This window comes from Ursus maritimus, unplaced genomic scaffold, assembly GCF_017311325.1.
Source record: "Ursus maritimus isolate PB19 unplaced genomic scaffold, ASM1731132v1 scaffold_31, whole genome shotgun sequence".
In the NCBI taxonomy this organism is placed as follows: Eukaryota; Metazoa; Chordata; class Mammalia; order Carnivora; family Ursidae; genus Ursus; species Ursus maritimus.
Window position 1 is genome coordinate 8,875,087 of NW_024425675.1, and position 21,856 is coordinate 8,896,942.

The following is a 21,856-nucleotide window of genomic DNA, read 5'->3' on the forward strand; positions in this document are numbered from 1 at the left end:
GGGGGGGCGGGATTGCTTTAAGAGAAATAATGATGAGAATGATGGCTGAATTCTCCCAGAAACAATGAAAACCAGAAAACACCAGACCCACATCTTTAAAGTCCTGAAAAGGGGGGAAAACCGACAAACTAAATTCCATATCCAGCAAAATTTTCAGAGTAAAATTTCAAAGAGTAAGGCTGAGAGAATTCATTGCCAATAGACTGTCGCTTGCAAGAAATAGCAGCAGAAAATGTTTAGGCCAAAGGAAAATTGCACCCAATAGAAGAATCTGCAGACAAAATGAAGAGCCCTTGAAAGAGTAACTATGTGGGTTTAGACCAACTCAGCCTAACAGCGTGGCTTTAATCCCCAAGCCACGGTCACCAATACTTTGTCCTGATGGATGTATTACAGGTACTGGGGACCGGTCCCCAGTTGTGAACCCTTCCCCTGCAGAAAGACCCTATGCTTGGGGTTCTTTCTTTCCCCCGGACGACAGTTCCTCCGTAAAGATCATTTTATACGGACACCGAGGACGCTGCCTGGGCGATGTGGCAGGAGCGGCGGAGCCTGAGCGGACGTAGAAAGGGAAGAGCCCGGTGGCGGGGCTGGGAGCGCGTAAGCGCGGAGCGGCCGGAGCTCTGAGCCGCTTACGGCAGAGCTCGTGTGCAGCAGGGAGCCGGCTGAACGCTTCTTTGGTGTTCCAGTCCAAGAGAGCTCCTGGTTCTGGGCAGGCAGTTGAAGTAAATAAAGGCTTTTTTTTTTTCTTTATTGCTGTTATCCCTGCTGCTTTCGGTTCGAATTCACAGCACACAGAGCCCCAGAATGCGTCCCTTAGCCCAACCTCAGTGATAAAATAGCGCAATTGTCTTTCAACTTTGGAAACAGTCTCCCTGGCCCCCCCCTTACTTTCGCGGTACTGTTTCCAGTTTTTGCCCTCTGTGTATCTTCTTGGGTGTTTTAATGGGAAAGTTACATCAGGTCCCATCAGGTAAGTATAGTTTTTTTTTTCACTTTGATTATGCAAATTTTCATACATACAGGAAAGAGGAAATAATTTTATAGGGAATATTCTGCCTAAAGTACGGCGTTTGTTTGTGATTGATAAGTTTTCATTTTTAGACACATATTACAATAGATTTTAGTTTAAGCAGATTGTTTTTATGCACATTCTCAGGACCTGCGAGCATTAGATATGCTTTAAAATATTAATATTAAAAAATAATTAACCAGAGAAATAAAAACAGGAGTACAAATAATTGCGCTATAACTGATATGTCTGCATAACATTAACACATGGAGAACTGAAGCAATCATTTCAACTACCCACGTTTTAAAACTTTTTTGTGAAAGTTACTCGCATAATTTTTCACAACTATCCACTGCATTCCACAGATAAAAGCCAGTCAAACGAGGGGAAAGGAGAAATAAGTGGCCTCAATGTCAATCTGGGCCTGTGTTGTTCCAAGTCAAAATTCACCTAAAATGTAAATCAATCTTAGAATTCAAGAGATCTCCTTTTGCAGACACTTTTTAAAAGATATTATATAGTCCTATAGTCTCATGCCTGGTGATGAGGACAAGAATAAGAAGCTGCCTCTTGTGATTCATCACCTTCTAATACTTTCAAGATTTGGGAGAAAACCTCAACAGCAGCAAATGGGGTGACTTGAAAAGTCACAGGATGGCCTCAAAGTCCTCTAAAGGGGCACTTAAACTCCATTTTTTAAAAAAGGGTATGCTTTACACCAAAGCCTTGGTTGCAATATTCTTCCACATTACGTTTTCCCCCCGTAATACAGCATTTTAAACAGCCCAGCCAAGGGACCATAAAGCACTCCTACTCTTATATAACAATTCCCTGAATATTATTATTATTATTATTTTAAATTGCATTCCCCTGGCACGCATTACAAAGAAGTTTTCCCACAGATCAAAACCAAGAGCTTGGACTGAGCCAACGTTCGTTTCAACTTGAATCACCACCCACTTGGGCCTGACTCGGGCTGGCAGTCCAAAGGGAAAATACTGCCTCAGTGCATTACAGCCTTCGGATCTGTCCCCTGCTCAGGTGCACAGAACCAGATTAATCCGGAGAGGCGACAAGGCAAATGTGCCTGCAGATGAATTCTGGGAGGCAGCAGGGCTTAGGGTAGCCCAACCATTTGGCAAGGAGTGAAGCAGCAATTGAGTGGAACAGCTTGAGAAAGAACAAGGTTGTTCATGAGTCAAGCCGTTGCCAGAGCTTGCTGAAGCTTTTAGCTAGAACTGCTTTCAAGACAAGGCTTTTCCTTCTGGAGAAGCTTAAGATCTGAACACCAGCCGTCTTTTGTTATTATGAAACTTCACAGTATATAAAAGTTTAAAACAAAGACTCATGTTCACGAATTATATTAAAATAAAAAGAAGCTAGAATTGACCTGTTCTTTGCCTTTAAAGATCCCTTTCGACTCTAGGTTTTTACATATCCCTTCTCAAATTAACTTTCAGGAAAAGGAAGGGGAGTTTTATTGGATAATTATTGCTCTTTCCTTTTTCCCCATGGACCGGATTTTGCCAGGTGAGTCAATAGGGTCCGTTGGCTGAATCTAGCTTTAAATATCTTTAGTTCTCTTAAGCCTCCAGGATATTGCTTATTTAGGACAGGTATTAATTACCCTCTACCCAAGGGCCTAGCGATGTGGTGGGTCTCCTGAAACACTGGTGGGGAGGAGCGGTGAATGCCCTGTGTGGGGTTAGTCAAGAGCCCAGAAGCCTGGAAGACTGTGTTGGTTGCTCTTGGAGTTTTTGCCCATGTGACTGTTTGGAGAACCCAACAGCATTTCCAGCTGCTCCATTTGGTGGACAGACTGAGACAAGTTCCTTAATCTCTAAGGCCCATTTCCTCATCTGTAAAATGGGGCTAATAGCAATACCTACATCACAGCGCTGTTTTCAGGATTAGTGATGCATGGAGAGCACAAAGCAAATGTTAAACATATGTTAGCATTTCTATCAGATGTCTGTGCGTGTGTGAGCCCTAGAACTGCAACGAAGACCGATTTTTATTTGTGCCGGTAGGATTTCGTTGTCAGCTTTCGTCAGGTCATGTTTTTAAAATTTTTTCACGACCGTGAAAAGATCACAAAAAAGACTGACAGCGGAGGCAGAGGGAGAACGGGGTCCCCTGGAGTTGCTGCTCCCAATGTCCCTTCCAGTTCCCAGAACCACTGAAAGCTACCTTTTGGGACCAAGAGAGAGCACTCTGGGGAGCCTCTGAGAAGCAGGCTTAGTGTGTGTGTGTGATTATTCCTCAACAAATATACGAAGCTCTACTTTGGGGATTCACGTCATAGATCTACAAAAAGAAATCAGTAGAAACATTATGGACCTAAAAAACTCCGTAGGGACCTCACTAATGCTCGGTTACTTAGGCTGCTTGTATTTATGAAGACACCCTTCAAATTACCCCAAAAGGTGACCCAAATAGGCACAACATAGACATGCTTTTAATGTCACTAGTGTCCAGATGGCGACAGTCTAGTTGCAAATAAATTCACGACAAATGAAATTACAAAATGCCGCTTCTGTCCCCATGGGATGGTTTTATTGCTTTTGTATCAATTTTGCCAAGTACATTCTCAATGTGGAGGTTTGTCTACCTAGTGATAAAAATTACTGGGTGTTAGGAAATGAGCTACATTGAAAGACATTCAGATTCTTGGGAATTTTGACTTTTTCTTTCATATTTTATTTTTTGTGAAAGAAAAATGTAATTAGTTTTTTGCTTTTATTGCCAGAGAAACATGGAAGGACTCTTCATTTTATTCGCACTTGAAAGAGGTCGTAATATCACACTCTGGATTCTGACTCCTTTTCAGACATTTTGAGCCACAGGGGAACTCTACTCACAAACGCTCAAATTCACAATGTGGCTGCTGACGTTATAAGGAATTATTTTACTGTTCCATTGGCCAAATAATAGGGGGAAAATCAGACATCCACTATGACTCTACCAGATATTAACATCTCTCAGCATTTATAACACATTGTACTCTGGTATCACCCATGGTGCTGGAAGAAAAGATATTTTTTCTAGGTTACAAAATTCTTGATTTTCATCTTCTGAGGTGCTATAATAGATACAGAGATCTCATAAAATCATAGGTGTCTTTATTTTACACACAGACAGTGACATGAAACTGAAAGTCTTTAGTTCAGCCATTGTTGTGAATATATTCCTATAGAAATCCCCCAGGCTAATATTAGACTGATGCTTTAATTTTGCCATAATGTAGGCAACATTAGACTGATGCTTTAATTTGGCCAGAAATGTAGGAAATTCAGGAAAATGATAAAACCAGGAACATTTGATTTCGACAGTCTAATTGGTAAAAGATTGTTAATTTCTTAAAACCGGAAATCCTCCAATTTCCTTTAGGCATATTTTGCCGGGAGAGATTTGTAAACACTAACACAATTCCTAATCGTGCTCCACAGCACGAAGGCACTGCCTTACAATATTTACAGAATAGTGCAACTTCTGAAATTAAGGGACCAATGTCACCGTTTCCCAATCGACGATATTCACAGCAAGGGAAACCCTACCATTTATTATCCCAGCATCATTTCATCTCAAATGTAACATGTCCAAAAACAGAACTCCTGATCCCTTCCTGCCAACACAAATCTGTTTCTCTGGTGTCATCTAGCTTAGCAAATGACACCACCAATCCACCCAAAAATGTCTGCTCAAGCCAAAAGCTTAGGAGTTATCCCTGACTTATTTCTCTCACACCTGGCATCCAATTTAGCAGCAAATTCCTTTGGCTCCACCTTTCCCAATTATCCCTAATCCAATCATTTCTTCGCTCCTTGATCTCCTAGCACTCGGGTCTAAACCATCATTATTTCTAGGCTGATCTACAGCACGAGCTTCCTAACTGGTCCCCTACATCCCCTCTTGCACCTGATACTTAGCCTATTCTCCATAAAGCTGCGAGGATAATCCTTTCCAAAGATGGATTGAATTATTTCACTCCCCTGCTTAAAACCCTCCTGTGGCTTCTCCATCACATTAGAATAAACCCAAGTTCCTTCCGTGGCCTCCAGGGCTCTAAGTGACCTGGCTCCTGCTTCCCCCTCCAACCTAATGCTTTCTTACTCTCCCCCTGGCTCACTCTGCTCCACCCAAATACATAACCTTTCCATCCCGAGAGCACACCAAGCGTGCACTCACCCCAGGACTTGGCCTGTGTGGTCCATCTACTTGGATTGCACTTCAGATAGGCTCTTGGCTCACGGTCTGTCCTCTTTTGGGATGCTTCCCATGTGACTGAGTCAGAGAGGCGGTCTCTGACCACTCACCTAAAGGAGCATTTATGTCACTCTCTAACCTAGTGGTTCTCAATTCTGGCTGTACATTAGACCTACCTGATGCCCAAGCTGTACTCCAGAGTAACTGAAATAGAATCTATCCAGGGGGAATGAAGGCTTCAGCATTTCTTAAAGCTCCCAGGTGTTTCCAGTGTTGAGCCAAGGTGGAGCCCCACTGCTTAGACTCCTGCCCTTGCTTGATTTTTCTTCATAGCACTAATTACATAATTACTTACTACATAACATTATGTATTTGTTTGTTTTCTGAAATCTGCTCTTGTGTTAAGAGGCTTCCTGTGGTTTCACTGCTAACCCCTGAGGACCTAGAACAGTTTCTTGCAAGTTATAGGACGTCTTAATTTCATAAAAGGGCATTCCTTGCCCTGACCAAAGCAGAAAGAAGATAATCTCAGAAATAAAAAGATAGGGACTACTGGGTGGCTCAGTCGTTAAGCGTCTGCCTTTGGCTCAGGTCATGATCCCAGCACTCTGGGATCAAGCCCTGCATAGGACTCCCTGCTCAGCAGGAAGCTTGCTTCTCCCTCTCCCACTCCCCCTGCTTGTGTTCCCTCTCTCGCTGCCTCTCTCTCTCTGTCAACTGATTAAATAAACTCTTAAAAGAAAGAAAGAAAGAAAGAAAGAAAGAAAGAAAGAAAGAAAGAAAGAGATAGTCCTTCCCAAGAAACAAAGTTTGTCTTTATCCTAATTTTTAAACTTTGAATGCAAAAAAAAATTTGCAATGTTGTGTTGTGTGTCATGTGATTATTTTCCTACCATGGGAGCCTGTATTCAATATTGCAAGAGAAGAAGCCCCGAAAAGCCCAGCTTGTTCAGTTACTTCCCTTTGAATGCCATATCAAAAATGGAAGCAGCATTTTCTACTATTTTTTACTAAACTTGAGACAGTCTTCCAAGATACCAAGAGGAGCTCAGAAGACCGGACCCCACTCCTCACACTGTCCAAAGCTGAGGGCGTAGGGCCAGGTATGAGTGATGGCTGGGTGCTGGAGGCTCTGCCATATCTTTCCAGCCTTGAGTAGCCAAACATGTGGCAGCATTCTTTCTCTTGGTCCTGGGGAAGTGGGGGTGAGAGTTTTGGGGAGGGGGAAGAGGCAAGAGACACGGATGTAATCCTTCTGAGTACACAGTTATCTAGGAAGAAAAGCACATTCCTCACCATCTTAAAGGGGAAGCAGGTATCACATGTGAGCAAAGGCTAGTACTGGTTTCCCTTGATCTTTGAGCAAAGAAGAAACTTCCTCTCCCACTCCCACCAGTGGAAAGTCAAACAGATGAAGCCATCGGCATGGAGTTTCATCCTCTAACATGTGAATATCTTATGTCAAGAGAAAGGCCAGTTAGAACACAGGAAGAGACATTTCTACAAAGAAAACATGCAGATGACCAACAGATACATCAAAAGATGCTTAGCATCGCTCCTTATCAGGGAAATGCAAATCAAGACTACAATGAAATATCACTTCATGCTTAAGAGAATGATTCAAATAAAAACACAAGAAACAAGTGTTGGTGAGGATGGGGAGAAAAAGGAGCCCTCTTACACTGTTGTTGGGAATGCAAGCTGGTGCAGCCACTGTGGAAAACAGTATGGCGGTTCCTCAAAAAATTAAAGATAGACCTACCATATGATTCAGTAATCTCACTACTGGGTATGTTCCTAACAGGTACAAAAACACTAGTTCAAAAAGACATATGCACCCCTGTGTTTACTGTAGCATAATTTACAATAGCCAAAATATGGAAGCAGCCCAAGTGTCCATAAATAGATGAATGGATAAAGATGATATATATATATATATACACATACATGTCAGCTAGACAGTATAACGCTAAGTGAAATAAGTCAGTCAGAGAAAGACAAATATCATGATTTCACTCTTATGTGAAATTTAAGAAACAAAACAAACCAGCAAAGGAAAAAACAGAGACAGACAAGCTAAAAAACAGACTCTTTTTTTAAAAATATTTTTTTTATTAAGTAAACTCTACAATGTGGGGCTCAAACTCATAACCCCAAGATTAAGAGCTGCGTGTTCTACCAACTAAGCCAACCAGGTTCCTCCCAAAAAGCAGTCTTACTGTAGAGAGCAAACTGATGGTTACCAGAGGGGAGAGGGTGGGGGATGGGTGAAATAGGTGGAAGGGGATTAAAAGTACACTTACCACGATGAGCACTGAATAACGTACAGAATTGTCGAATCACCATGTTGTACTCCTGAAACGAATATAACACTGTGTATTAATTATACTGGATTTAAAGTAAACTAAAAAGGAAGCCCAGTGCCATCGTGTATCTCTGAAAAGAAGAAAGGGCGTCCTCCACTCCTGATTAAGTTGGGCATATCCCAATTAGAAAAGCAGGGCAGTTTTTGGTGGTTGGATAATCTCTCTTCCGTCGAGGCCTATCCTGGGTAATTGAATTATTAAACAATTTATCTCTTCTCAATATCTAAGATAATCACTGGAGGCTTAGGCTAATTTACCTCACAAAAGGAAAAACCGGTTCAGAGGGTTTTTTCCACCGTATTCTATAGGGTTGTTATTGCTGTGTTTTTTGATGGCAATACAAAGACTACAACTTCACCTAAAAATTTCAAACTACATAGAATAAAAATGTAGGAATCTGCCAATTGTGCATTATCCATTCATGCTTCAAGGGCAAATACTCCCCGCCGTTTGGGGTGAATCCTGGACATGGTCTATGTATATTACACGCATGCGCGCGCGCACACGATGATCTCCTGTATTCTAGGATGTCGTCAAATGTAAAACCCAGGATTAAACTGGAACCATTCCTCCAGACTGCAGTCCTCCACCACTGACGCTGTGCCTCGGGCAATCCTGCGAGTGTCTACAGTAAGACGGAGACCCAGGGAGCAACTGTTTACACAGCAGTACTGACACTCCGAGGGAAACCGGCAGGAATTACGTAACAGGCAAGAAATAAAACTAAACCGGAGATGAAGCATTACTGCTCTGGGATGAGGCAGCCCAGGTTCATATCCTAGCTTTTCTACTCACTAATGGCATGGCATTGGACACACTGCCTGGGTGTCTCGATTTCTCACTGGTGAAATGGGGATAGTAACAGTACCCATCTTTAGTGTTACTCACAGGATTATATTAAATACCCGTGAGGAGTTTAGAGCCACACTAGGCAAAAGTGAGTGCTCAGCATGAATTAAGTTGTAGCAGCTCTTCCTAAAATCCGCGGGTTATGCCATAAGGCACGAATCAGCAAACTTTTTCAGTAAAACGCCAGGTAGTGAATATTTTTGACTTTGGGAGCCGCAGAGGCTGTCACAACTGCTCAGCTCCGCCAGGGGGTAAGCAGGCAGAGGCACTAGGCAAATGAACGTGCATGGCATTTGCCAACAGAATGTGACCCGTGGACACCAAAATTGAAACGTCACATAATTTTCACGTATCATGAAATATTATTTTAAAAAATTTATTTCTCAATCATTTTTATGTTAAAAAAACCAAAAAGCAAAAAACATCCTTAGCTCCCGGGCTATACAGAACTAGGTGGCGGGCTGGATTTGGCCTACGGGCTGAAGTTTGCCAACAATCTGCCCCCACCCTCACCCCACCCCCACCGTAGGGTATCCCTTACCCGCTGCTTTTCACCTTGACTCTGCCATACCAATGACTAGTCATATCAAAGCTTCCCTGCATCTTCTCTCTTCAGGTCCCCAGGCCCCTGTTTTCGCCCGTTTCTCTTCCACAGGAGAAAGCCAAAACTCAGTAATAATCTTTCCACTCCATTATGACCCAAGTATGCACGAAGCCTCTTTGTCTCAGCCTCTAAGCACCTGAGTGAGCTCTGGCCTCACTGTTGCAAACTAGAGGGACCAGGGAAACAGCCACATATGTTGTAGAAGTTCCCCTGCCTTCTGTTAGGGAAATACCTGTAGCCACAGCTGCAGCTGTATGATGTTCATTGCTTCATCCCAGTCAACCGTTTGAGTCTATCAATTTGTTTAATTGTCCTTTGTTAATGAATATTCATCTTATATTGTTTCCAGACTCCAGGTTATCACTATGACAATAAATGCCCATTTCTCATACAATTGTCGAATTCTGTGAGATGGGTACATTTTCTTTTAAATCTCATTTTACAGATGAAGAATAGAGGAAATGAAGGCACTTGCTAAGCTCACACATCTAGTAAGTGGAAAAGGGAGAATTTTATTCCAGAGTCTGTATTTCTTTACTACCTTCCGTTGTCTTCCTGCCAAAATAGGGGAAATATACTAGCCTTTATTTAATAGAGTAAGTAAGATGCTGGAGGAGTGCTGCAGTGTGCCCACCAGCGGCTTCACTAGCATTTGTAAATGCTGTTTCCTCAGCTTAGCGCGGGGGTTCACAGGTGTTTATTTTTGTGCTTCTTAATTACCCTTGCTGTTACATACGGTGTTTCATATGTATCATCCACTGCACAATTAAAACTATAAAAAATCTTGGTACCAGTATAAAGATGTGTGGGTAAAATCTAAAGATACGTTCTTTAGAGTGCTTTAAAATGTTTGACCTATTCCAACATGGCTGGGGAAAGAAGAGATTGGAGTGCTGATTTGGGAACACATGGAGAGAGCAAATCTCAAGTTTGGTCACATAGTGGCCTCTATGACAATCGTTTATCTGGCACCCCTTTTCTAGGAACTGCCCTTTACCCAAAACTCATGGTTATGGTGGGAGGCACTATGACCGCACTTTGGGGACACGGTTGGGCCAAGAGTAGTTACTTGAGCCAAGACATTGTTCTGGTGGTAATTCATTTCCTGGCCTCAGCCAATTGGTCTATAAGCAGGCACATGACTCACGCTAAGCCATTCAGTGTCCTTGTCCCAGAATCTTAGAACTGGAAATGGCAATCTATTAAGATTTAAATTTATGCCTGCTAGTAGACTTTTAGAGGGAAAAAAACCCATTTGTATTTCAAAAAAAAAGGGAAGCCAAGGCAGACAGAAAAACAGATGAGCCACAAGAGTCTTGATGGCATTCGAAGGTTGGTCTCAGATCTTCCTGAGGCCCAACTACACCCAGACCTTCTATAAAGAGACCACAGTCTACATTTAACAAATTATTTTTTAAAGTATTTTTTTTTAAGTTTCTTTCACTTTTATCTGACAGAATTCTAATTTCTTTGTCAGTGAATCAGCAGATAGTCCTGTAAAAATTATTAGGGAGCTAAGGGGTACCTGGGTGACTCAGCTGGTTGAGCGTCTGACTCTTAACTTCGGCTCAAGTCACAATCTTGATTTGGAGTCGGGCCCCACGATCGGCTCCAAGCTCAGCGCAGAGTCTGCTGGAGATTCTCTCTCTTTCTCTCCCTCTGCCCCTCCCCCTGATCATGCTAAATAAATAAATAAATAAATAATTTTTTTTTTAAGTTACAAGGCAGCTATCAAGATACTGAGAACTGTTTCTCTGATGGCCACTGAAAGCTTAACAGGTTATAGACTGAAGACAAGTATTTCTTTTTTTTTTTTTTTCCTTTTTTTTTTTTTAATGATTTTTTATTATATTATGTTAGTCACCATACAGTACATCCCCGGTTTCCAATGTAAGGCTCAATGATTCATTAGTTCTGTATAACACCCAGTGCACCATGCAATACGTGCCCTCTTTACTACCCATCACCGGTCTATCCCATTCCCCCGCCCCCCTCCCCTCTGAAGTCCTCAGTTTGTTTCTCATAGTCCATAGTCTCTCATGTTTCATTCCCCCTTCTGATTACCCCCCCTTTCTTTATCCCTTTCTTCCCCTACTGATCATCCTAGTTCTTATGTTCCATAGATGAGAGAAATCATATGATAGTTGTCTTTCTCTGCTTGACTTATTTCACTTAGCATTATCTCCTCCAGTGCTGTCCATGTTGTAGCAAATGTTGAGAACTCGTTCTTTCTGATAGCTGAGTAATATTCCATCGTATATATGGACCACAACTTCTTAATCCAGTCATCTGTTGAAGGGCATCTCGGCTCCTTCCACGATTTAGCTATTGTGGACATTGCTGCTATGAACATTGGGGCGCATATGGCCCTTCTCTTCACTATGTCTGTATCTTTGGGGTAAATACCCAGTAGTGCAATGGCTGGATCATAGGGTAGCTCAATTTTTAACTTTTTAAGGGACCTCCACACTGTTTTCCAGAGTGGCTGTACCAACTTGCATTCCCACCAACAATGTAGGAGGGATCCCCTTTCTCCACATCCTCTCCAACAATTGTTGTTTCTTGCCTTGTCTATTTTTGCCATTCTAACTGGCGTAAGGTGGTATCTCAGTGTGGTTTTGATTTGAATTTCCTTGATGGCTAATGATTTTGAACATTTTTTCATGTGTCTGTTAGTCACTTGTATGGAAGACAAGTATTTCTACTGAACAGTCAAAAGAAAGTACAGTTAGCAAACCAAGAAGTATCATCTATTAAGCTATGACATAAAAGCAAACAAAGGTAAAGTCACCAGAGTTGCAGAACTTCCTTTGCTAAAAATAAAGAGAAAAAAATTGAGAAGCAAAGTAGGAATAATGGATCCTAATTAATAGGAATAAACCATTTAAACTCTTCCTCATGGAACTTCCTGTTTCACATAAAATAACAGAGGTAGACCAGATAACTGCCTAGCTCTTCATTAGTTCTTTTTTTTTTTTTTTTGAAGGGGGGCTGCAGGGGGGAGGCGCAGAGGGAAAGGGAGAGAATCTTAAGCAGGCTCCACACCCAGTGCAGAGCAGGACTTAATCTTACAACCCTGAGATCATAACTGGAGCCGAAATCAAGAGTTGGATGCTTAAATCACTGAGCCACCCAAGAGCCCCCCTCCTCATTAGTTCTAAAATTCTTTAGCTCTGATGTTAAAGACATCAACAGTAGTTCATAAATTCTTGAAAGTCCTAAACATAGGATTTTCATATTGAACATAACTGTCAAAAACGGAGGTCTTAGCTGACTTAGTTCCAATAATAAAATCAGACCAACTGCTTCAGAATATTCTTTATGGGTTAGTTAACAAATTTGTGTTAATGACAAATTGTTATTAGCTCTCAGATGTGATTTGTGAAATAAAAGTTATAGTCTATACTTTTTAGATGCTAAAAATACGTAGAAATGTTGCATACGGATCCAAAAAAGCAAAATCAAATCTCTATCATTTTATTTCTGTATGGCTTTTAATTTAAAATTGCTACTCAGCTCAAGATCCAATTCATATTTATTTTCATTTTAAAGTCTGGCTTATTGTTCATTTCACACCAGCAGCTCACTTTATTATGAATATTTTCTTCACTGTGACTTAGTACTCTCTCTCTCTCTCTCTCTCTATATATATATATGTATATATAATTAGAGTAATGGTTACCAAACATTTTGACAAGTGTGGAAAATAGTAGTTAATGTTTTCCATCTGCTACATGGCATGTCACCCTACAGAATAAGTAAACACCTACACGAGTACGTGACAGAAATATAAATGTCTAATGAATTTATTTTGATCATTTACATACACATTTTTATAAATGTTACCATATGTTGTTGAAATTACCCATTATCAAAATTAGTGCCTGAATGTTGTCACTTCCAGAGCTTCACTCTGGAAAGTGTTTTTAAATTGTCATTATTTTATTTCTGTAAAATGTATCGTCCTTTATTTCTAAATATCTAATTTCTAAAACTAAACTTCAGAGCTCTGAAATCTCCTCCTTCTAACAGCTTTAGCAGTGCTGTTGCAAAATCTTTTGTTTGTTCAGCAGACTTAAGTTCTTTCAAGAGTCAAAACCTGTATCTAATGAGCTCAAATTCAAACAGCAGACGGCAGAAAGGGAATGCAGAATGCTTCCTACCTTCGGCCTGCAGGCCTGGAAAGAAAGCCCGGCAGATTATCCGCGTTCCAGGGGCTTGCTGCAGAGTGCGGGGACCCATCTGTCCCTGCCCTACCCAGCCTTCCCGGAGATTGTGCTGGGGCAAGACAGCTCAATCAGGACAACACAGGAAAGTCTAAGAAACTCTTCCTAGATTAAGTCCATTTCACCCAACTGGCACAAAAAAAGAGATCAGAAAGGCATAACCAAACAATTGCTTTATGTATTCTAAATATTGGCATAGCTCTTTTGTTGTGTATTGGGGATTTATCGAGTTCGTACGAAGTCTTAGCACTATTTTACACTCCTTAGAAGCAGGTGCTCTAGTTGGTCCCCATTTAACTTGCCTCAGGGTACACGCCGAAGATGTTGCCCAGCTGGGAGGTGAACACAGGCACTTAACTACAGAGCTCACGCCTGGTGCACAACGCTACCTCTGAATAAATGAATGGGAAGGGCTAGATTTATTGGTACAAATGACACAAACACAGCTTCCTGTCTTCTTGCCCTAGGTTATATTGGGGATTTAACGAAGCAGCTTTTCTAGCCTGATATTTTTTTTTACTTTTTTTTTCTTTTTCTTTTTTTTAAATTTATTTGAGGGAGAGAGCGTGTGCACGTGTGTGTGTGTGTGTGTGTGTGTGTGTGTGTGTGAGAGAGAGAGCAGGGGGAGGGGCAGAGGGAGAAGCAGACCTCCCCACTGAGCAGGGAGCAGGACGAGGGGCTGGATCTCAGAACCCCGGGATCATGACCTGAGCCAAAGGCAGACGCTCAACCGACTGAACCACTCAGGCGCCCCTATTTTTTTTTTTTTTAGTCTTATATTAATGTTTATGGACTCTGATGTATCACTATTAGTATTGCATCTGTAAATTCCACACAGTAAAAACTTTTTAAAAATACGAATTAAATCACATAGCTGTCCCATTTGCAGTACTGGCAAAATGAGTATCAAAGAATCCGCTCTGCTCTCAAACTGCTAAGTCCAAAATGAACCCCATGGAGTCATGAGCTCCTGAAAACAGGCAAAACCATGAACATAGGCGCACACACACATTTTCCCTGAGAAGAGGTCACATGGCTTTTATCAGATAGTCACATCCTAAAACATGAAGACCCACTACACTAAAATCTCTTAAAAAATGTAAAACTGACTTCCCACATAACTTTATTATCTAGGAGGAATGTGAATCCATAAAAGAAAACCTTGCCTGTAATATACTGCTGATGGTAATGTAATAACTTGGTATTGTGATTTCTTCCAAGACAAAGTTAGAGGAAAAACTGAAAATGTTTGCAGTACGGTTTACAATGAACAGCTTTGTTAAAAGAGGAAGCAACATTAAGTTGATACAGTGTTGACTGTTTTCATCAACATGTGGGCTCCAGGCTCTGAGTAATCTTTCTTTCCCTTATTCCCGAAGGGAAAAGAACAAATGGTTCTGTTCTGTTTACAATGCCTCCTTAGAAGAGTCACAGCACTGAATTCACATCTCAGAGATTACCCTTCTTTAGCTTCCACCTTTGAGTTCAAATGCATTGTTACAACAAGAATTAAAAACCTCAACGGTATATTGATGATATAATGCAATCACTTGACATCTTTGATAAAAAGCACCTAAGGCGTATTTACTGCTGGAAAACAGCATATTTTAGAAATTCATCCAGGAATGACCTGAATCCTCGGTCCCATTTTGCAAAAAGGACCGGGGAATATGAGAAAGAGAACTGATGTAGAATGTAACCAATTAGGGGGCGCCTGGGTGGCGCAGTCATTAAGCGTCTGCCTTCGGCTCAGGGCGTGATGCCGGCGTTATGGGATCGAGCCCAGCATCAGGCTCCTCTGCTATGAGCCTGCTTCTTCCTCTCCCACTCCCCCTGCTTGTGTTCCCTCTCTCGCTGGCTGTCTCTCTCTCTGTCAAATAAATAAATAAAATCTTTAAAAAAAAAAAAGAATGTAACCAATTAGGGAAAACTAAAGCTTATCACAGCACAATATTCCCCTTAGTATACAAACACATTACAGCAAAGAAATAAAATAATCTTACCCATTCCTGGTATCTCTTCTCTTGATGCAGCAAAAGAGTGCACGTCATCTACAGTATAATAAGGAAATTGCTTTTGAATCGTACAACATGTGCTTTTACTGATTTTTATGTTACAGAGAGTTAGGAATTTAATCTCTTCCTCTCTGTAAGAGAGAGAGAGTGTGCGTGCGGGTGTGTGTGTGCCAGCAAGGAGGAGGGGCGGGGCAGGGAGGCAGGGAGAGAATTTTAAGCAGACTCGGCACTGAGCTCATAGTCCTATGTGGGACTCAGTCTCATGACCCTGAGCTCATGACCCAGAGACCATGACCCGAAATCAAGAGTCCGACTCCTAATTGACTGAACCACCCAGCCATCCCAGGAATTTAATCTGTTCTAGGAGTTAACAAATATAAGGATTCCATCCTTCGAGTTGCAGGAAACAAAACAGAAGTCCCATTCTTGTTATATTATCACTATACAATTGAAGTGTTTGAATCTAGGCCTGTCAATGCACTCCAGTAAGTTGAATGACATTCATGTGGTATCCAGTCATTGTTGTGTTTGCTTTTGTTTTTTTTTTATTTTTAGATTTACTTATTTATCTGAGAGAGAGAGAGCACGCGCGCTCGTGCGTGCATAAGTCGGGGGAGGGGCTGAGGGAGAGGGAGAAAGAGAATTGCAAACAGACTCCATGCTGAGCACGGAGCCTGACTAGGGGTTCGATCTCACGATCCTGAGATCATGACCTGAGACGAAATCAAGAGTCAACAGTCAACCAACTAAGCCATCGAGATGCCCCAAGTATGCCTTAATCTTAATGCATGGAAGGAGTTTCCTCCTTCTTTTGCAAAAGGAAGGAACTCTATGGCAATCTATACAAGGAAAGGTTTTTTTCCAAACTGGACTACAATATTTGGTGCCAAATATACATTTAGTATTTGTTGAACATCAGCATAAAAAGAGAGAGAATTACATACAGAAATACTTATAATGTATCCCTGGGACACCATTGATGAGCTTGCTTTGGACACTTACTCCAGATGTCCAGAAACACTGTTATGGTATTAAAATGACATTGATGAACAATCTAAGACTTACCTTTCTTTACTGTGCTGTTCACCCAACAACACCAAGCTCACAGTTTAAAGCTTCAGGTACAGCCAAGCCAAATGCCTAGCAAATCAGTCACTATCATAGCGATCAAATATAGTAGAAATGTCAGTCCTAATCCAAAGCCAAAAGCAAAGACAACGGAGGGTGGGGAGGGGAATCTAATCCACGAACAAAAGTGGCTGATAGGAAAAACATGCAGAGCATCGATAGGAACCCAGAGCCAATTAAATCTTGGGCCAAGAGTCCACTGAGGCTCACGATAAAGCAGCCAAAGAATTCCTTTGATCCTTATGGTAGAAACAGACATTTGAATTAGGGCTCTCCTGACCAAGAAAACACAATCATGCATCTTCTTTTAAGAATTTATTATTTTTTAAAGATTTTATTTATTTATTTGACAGAGAGAGACAGCGAGAGAGGGAACACAAGCAAGGGGAGTGAGAGGGAGAAGCAGCCTTCCCGCCAAGCAGGGAGCCCGATGCGGGGCTCGATCCCAGGACCCTGGGACCATGACCCGAGACAAAGGCAGATGCTTAATGACTGAGCTACCCAGGTACCCCAACTCTGCAAGTTTCTAAACTCAGAGAAGGTGCGTGCCAGATGGATGCTAGATGTGTGGACCCTCTGCCTCCTGCTGCAAAGACCCTCGTCCCCATTGTCGAGGAGCAAGTCACTGAGGCATCTGCTCCAGGCTGGAGAAGTGAGTACAGATAGTCAAGCTGCCCCTTACAAATGGTGTCACTCAAGCAAAGCAGAGCAGTCACCTCTGAGGGTATGAATGCCTAGTGTTCCTCATCCAGGAACCCATCCTGTTCCTTCTCCCCATCATGGGAGACAGACCACGACAAATACAGTACCGAAACCCAAAACTGCCAAATACAGGATGAAAATCAGTGTCATAAAAGAGATGTACCAAACTTCATTAACCGGAAGGGGAAAATGCTTAATAGAGCAAACAAAATGAAGCTTTAATGTGAAATTAATATCCTCAGAAGAACATCATAACTATGAAAAAAGAACAGTATTATAAGAATGCAATTTTAGACCTTAAAAATAAAAAAGTTATTTATTATTACAATAAAACTCAATATATCAGCTGAATGATAGAATGGGCACAAGTGAAGAGCAAGTTAATAAGCTGATTACCCAGCTCTAAATGCGGCACAACAGAATGAATGGGTAGGAAGTACGACATAAAAGTTGAGGCTTGGGGCGCCTGGGTGGCACAGCTGGTAAGCATCTGACTCTTGGTTTCCGCTCAGGTCATGATCTCACAGTCGTGAGACTGAGCCCCGCATCAGTCTCCATGCTCAACACAGAGTCTGCTTGAGATACTCTCTCCCTCTCCCTCTGCCCCTCCCCCCTGCTCCCTCTCCCTTTCCCTCTCTCTCTCTCAGATAAATAAAACTTTAAAAAAAAAGAAGTTGAGGCTTGAGAGAAAGTCCCAGAAAATCTTGCATCCATGAAACAGGAGTTCCATAAAAAGAAGAGAGAGAAAGAGGACTGAAAAGAAGGTAATAAAAGCAATGACACGAGAACATCAAAAGAAGTGAGTCTCCAGATTTAAAGGGACTATTAAAAATGAAGCCAGATGAAAAACAACCATAGATATTCAAGGAGTTCAAAACAAGTCTCCCCAAAATATGTCATGTTGGCATATTTAAAATGAAAACAATCAAGACCCGGAAAACGCAGGAAAAACTTTTACTGGTCCCTTAACTACCTGAAAGAATTTAGATAGGGGCCTGGCCCAGAAAGACAACTATTACCAGAGAGAATTTTTTTTATCTGAATGACAGATCTGTATGGTAGGTCAAACACCTAATTAACCACATCTGCTTTCCTTACTGTCCTGTGAATCACCCTTCTCCTCTTTGAAGCCCCAGGTCCCAGTCCCATTCCTTAGCTGAAGATAGCATATATGCAGGAATTGCCCAGCTTCCGGTCTCATAGCCTAATGGTGCCCCTCATACATACGTAATTAAATTTGTTTTCTCCTGTTAATCTGCCATATGTTAATTTAATTATTAGACCAGCCAAATAACCTTGAAGGGTAGAAGGAAATTTTTTCCTCCCCAATAATAGTTCTTATAAAATATTAAAGGAGAAGAATAATATCTTAAGAGCCTTCAAAGAAGAAAAATAATTATTTGCAAAAGAAGCAAGAATCCAATTGGTATTAAATTTTATTATAGCAATGCTGGATACAAGAAGTCAAAAGAGCAAATTTTCAAAGTAGCAAATGAAAATAATTTGAATCTAATTTAAATTTGAATCTAAACAACTAAAATATCCACCAGTAACAGGATGATTAGATGAGATAGAGTATATTCATATTATGTGCTAGGATTCAGCAGTTAAATATAATGCCATCTCTAAGACATATTGTTAGTGAAAAAGCAAGTCACAAAAATTTATATGTCAGTCATGTCTCAACCAGAGAAACAGAATCAGTAAGAAATATATAATAAGAGATTTATTGCAAAGACGGCTTATGCAATTATCAGGGCTGGCTAGGCAAGTTGGAAAATCACAGGGCAGGCCATCAGGAAGGGAGTTATCTACAACTTTGAGGCACAAACTGAAACTGCTGGCCCCAGACAGAATTTCTTCTTCAGGTAGGACTAAGTGCTGCTTTCAAGACTTTTCAAATAACTAAATTAGTTCCATCCAGGTTATCTAGGATCATCTCCCTTCCTAATAAGTCAACTGGTTTGGACTTTAATCACATCTACAAAACACCTTCAAAGCAACACTTACATAAATGTTTGAAGGAGTAACTGGGAACTATATAGCCTGGCCAAGGTGACATATAAAACTGACCATCACAACCACATGTATATGAGTGTACACACACATTGTGTGTGTCTGTGTGTGTATGGAGACAGTTCAGGAAGGATGCACACCAAACTGATAACAATGAAACAGAGTAAAAATTGGCAAGCGGAAGAGGCAAGTGGTGTAGGGCAAAAAGGAGATTCACTTTTTACTCTTTATAGTTCTGGTGGGGGAAGTTGATAATGAGGGAGACACGCATGAACAGGGACAGGAGGTAGATGAGAAAGCGTTGTGCCTTCGGTTTCATTTTTCCATGAACCTAAAATTACTCCAAAAAATAAATTCTATTATTTTTTATTTTTATTTTCATTCATTTATTTTTTTTTAGAGAAAGAGAGCATGCATGAGCAGGGATGGGGAGAGGCAAAGGGAGAGAGGGAGAGAGAGAATCTTAAACAGGCTCCACACCCAGCATGGAGCCCAACATGGGGCTTGATCTCACAACCCCAAGATCATGACCTAAGCCAGAATCAAGACTCAGATGCTTAACTGACTGAGCCACCCAGGCACCCCTAAGATTTTATTTTTTAGCAATCTCTACACCCAACATGGGGCTTGAATTCACAACCCCAAGATCAAGAGTCCCACACTCCACTGACTGAGCCAGCCAGGAGCCACTTTGTTCTTTTTTTAAATGAAAGATTACCTACAAAAAACCCCCCAAAAAACAAAAAAACAAAAACCAATCAGGTTGGTAGCAGAGCTCTCATCAGCAAAAATAAATGCCAAAAGGTAGCAGGAAAATATCTTTCACGTACCTAAAGTAAAGACCTCATAACCTAGACTTCTATACATAATAAATTATCATTCAAGAAGGAAGATAATTCAATATGAAAAAATAAGTATGAAAAAATAAGAGTTTACTCCTCACTGACATTTGTGAAGAAACTACTGAAGAATATGCGTCAGCCATAAAACTGATTCAAAGAAAGAAGGAGGAAATTCAATGGTGAGCAAATTCATTTGAAAAACACAGCCAAACTCAATGAACTATTGAGTGTGAAAGAAATAACCACAGTATGGCTGGGTGGCTCAGTTAGTTAAGTGTCTGACTCTTGATTTTTGGCTCAGGTCATGATCTCAGGGTCCTGGGACCCAGCTCCATGCTCAGCAGGGAGCCTACTTGAGAATTTTCTCTCTCCCTCTCCCTCTGCCCCTCCCCCATTCTCTCTCTCTCTGTCTAAAATAAAAATAAATAAATTTTAAAAGAAAAAAATAACCATAGTAATTTTCATGGATGTGTTTCAAAATTGGAAAATTCTAGATAACAATACTAGGAAAGCTGATAGCAGGGTGTTTCAACTTGAAATAAAAAATTATAAATATTTTCATTGCTTTTGGAAGAGAATAGTTAATAATTAACCTTGGAACTTGTTGGAGAGGGGCACCTGGGTTGCTTAGTTGGTAAAGTGTTCAACTCTTGATTTTGGTTCAGGTCATGATCTCAGGGTCGTGAGTCTGAGCCCCCATCTCAGGCTCCCCACTCAGCAAGGAGTCTGTTTCTCTCCCTCTTCCTCTCCTTCTGCCCCTCCCCCTGTATCTGTGCTCTCCCCCTCTTCCTTTTTAAAATAAATAAATAACTCTTTTTAAAGAAAAAGAACTTGCTGGAGAAATGTAAAACCAAGATACATGTTAAAGATTTAAGAGTAACTTTTAAAGCAAACCATGAGAATTAAGAAAAAGATACCACTCCAACAAAAGGAACAAGAATAAAAGTAGAAAAAGCAAGTAGGAACAAAAGCTGGTAAAAAGGTGACATAAATTAGGATAAATCCTAAGGAAATTAATAGATTTTTGAAAATTTATCTTTAGAACACTACCCATCAAAACCTATAGAGTCATTAATCCAATACGACAGTGAAAAGTCATAGTTTTACATGCACTTATTATAAAACAAGAAGCAGTCAACTTAAGTCAGAAAAAGAATTTAAAAAGTTGGAAGAAGGAAATAAAGGCAAAGGTAGAAATTAAAGAAACTATGATCAAAGAATTTTAAAAGAGTTAAACTGCAAAATCAAAACCTTTCTTCTCTTAAAAGAGTAATAAATTAAAAAAGTTTTAAAAGCCTTCTTAAGGAAAAAAGAGAGTAGACACAGATTAATATTACGAATGGAAAAAGGGTCAGAAGTACAGATAAAGAATAGATTATTTTTATTTTAAAAAATGCATGAAAACATTATAGCAATTTAAAAATTAATGATGTAAACACACTTTTAGAAAAATTATCAAGTTGGCTGAAGAAGAAATTTAATACCTGATTCACCCTATACTATCAACGAAATTGAGTTGGCTGGTAAAAATTTCCATCTCTTAAAGGCACTAGACCCAGAAAAGTCTCAGGAGAGATTTAGCAATCTTTCAAGAAACAGGTTATTTCTGGTTGGCTGGGAAGAAGGCAGAGTAGGAGGGCCCTAAGCTTGCCTCCTCCCATGGATACAACTAGATAACACTAGCAGCAGTGTAAATCACCCAGAAAATGACCCAAGACTTACAGAAGAAAGAGAAGAGGTCACATTGAGAAGGTAGGAAGGGCAAAGACATGGAAGATGCAGTCTAGGAGCAAAATGGACCATGGATATCCTTGGTGGAGAGGGAGCTGGTGGTGCAGAGAAGGGTAAAGAAAACAGACTTTCACACTGGGGAGCCCACAAATGGGGAGG

The 21,856-nt window shown here is 40.8% G+C and overlaps 1 long non-coding RNA gene across 1 annotated transcript in view; it reads right to left on the reverse strand.

Moving 5' to 3' along the window:
- LOC103656483 overlaps nucleotides 1–21,856 on the reverse strand; it is a 43,250-nt gene that overhangs the window by 9,332 nt on the left and 12,062 nt on the right. Inside the window, exons 2-3 of the long non-coding RNA XR_566624.2 lie at nucleotides 15,267–15,314; nucleotides 7,522–7,573 (exon numbers count right to left, since the gene is read on the reverse strand). This is a non-coding gene — a long non-coding RNA (uncharacterized LOC103656483). The remainder of the gene's footprint in view (nucleotides 1–7,521; nucleotides 7,574–15,266; nucleotides 15,315–21,856) is intronic.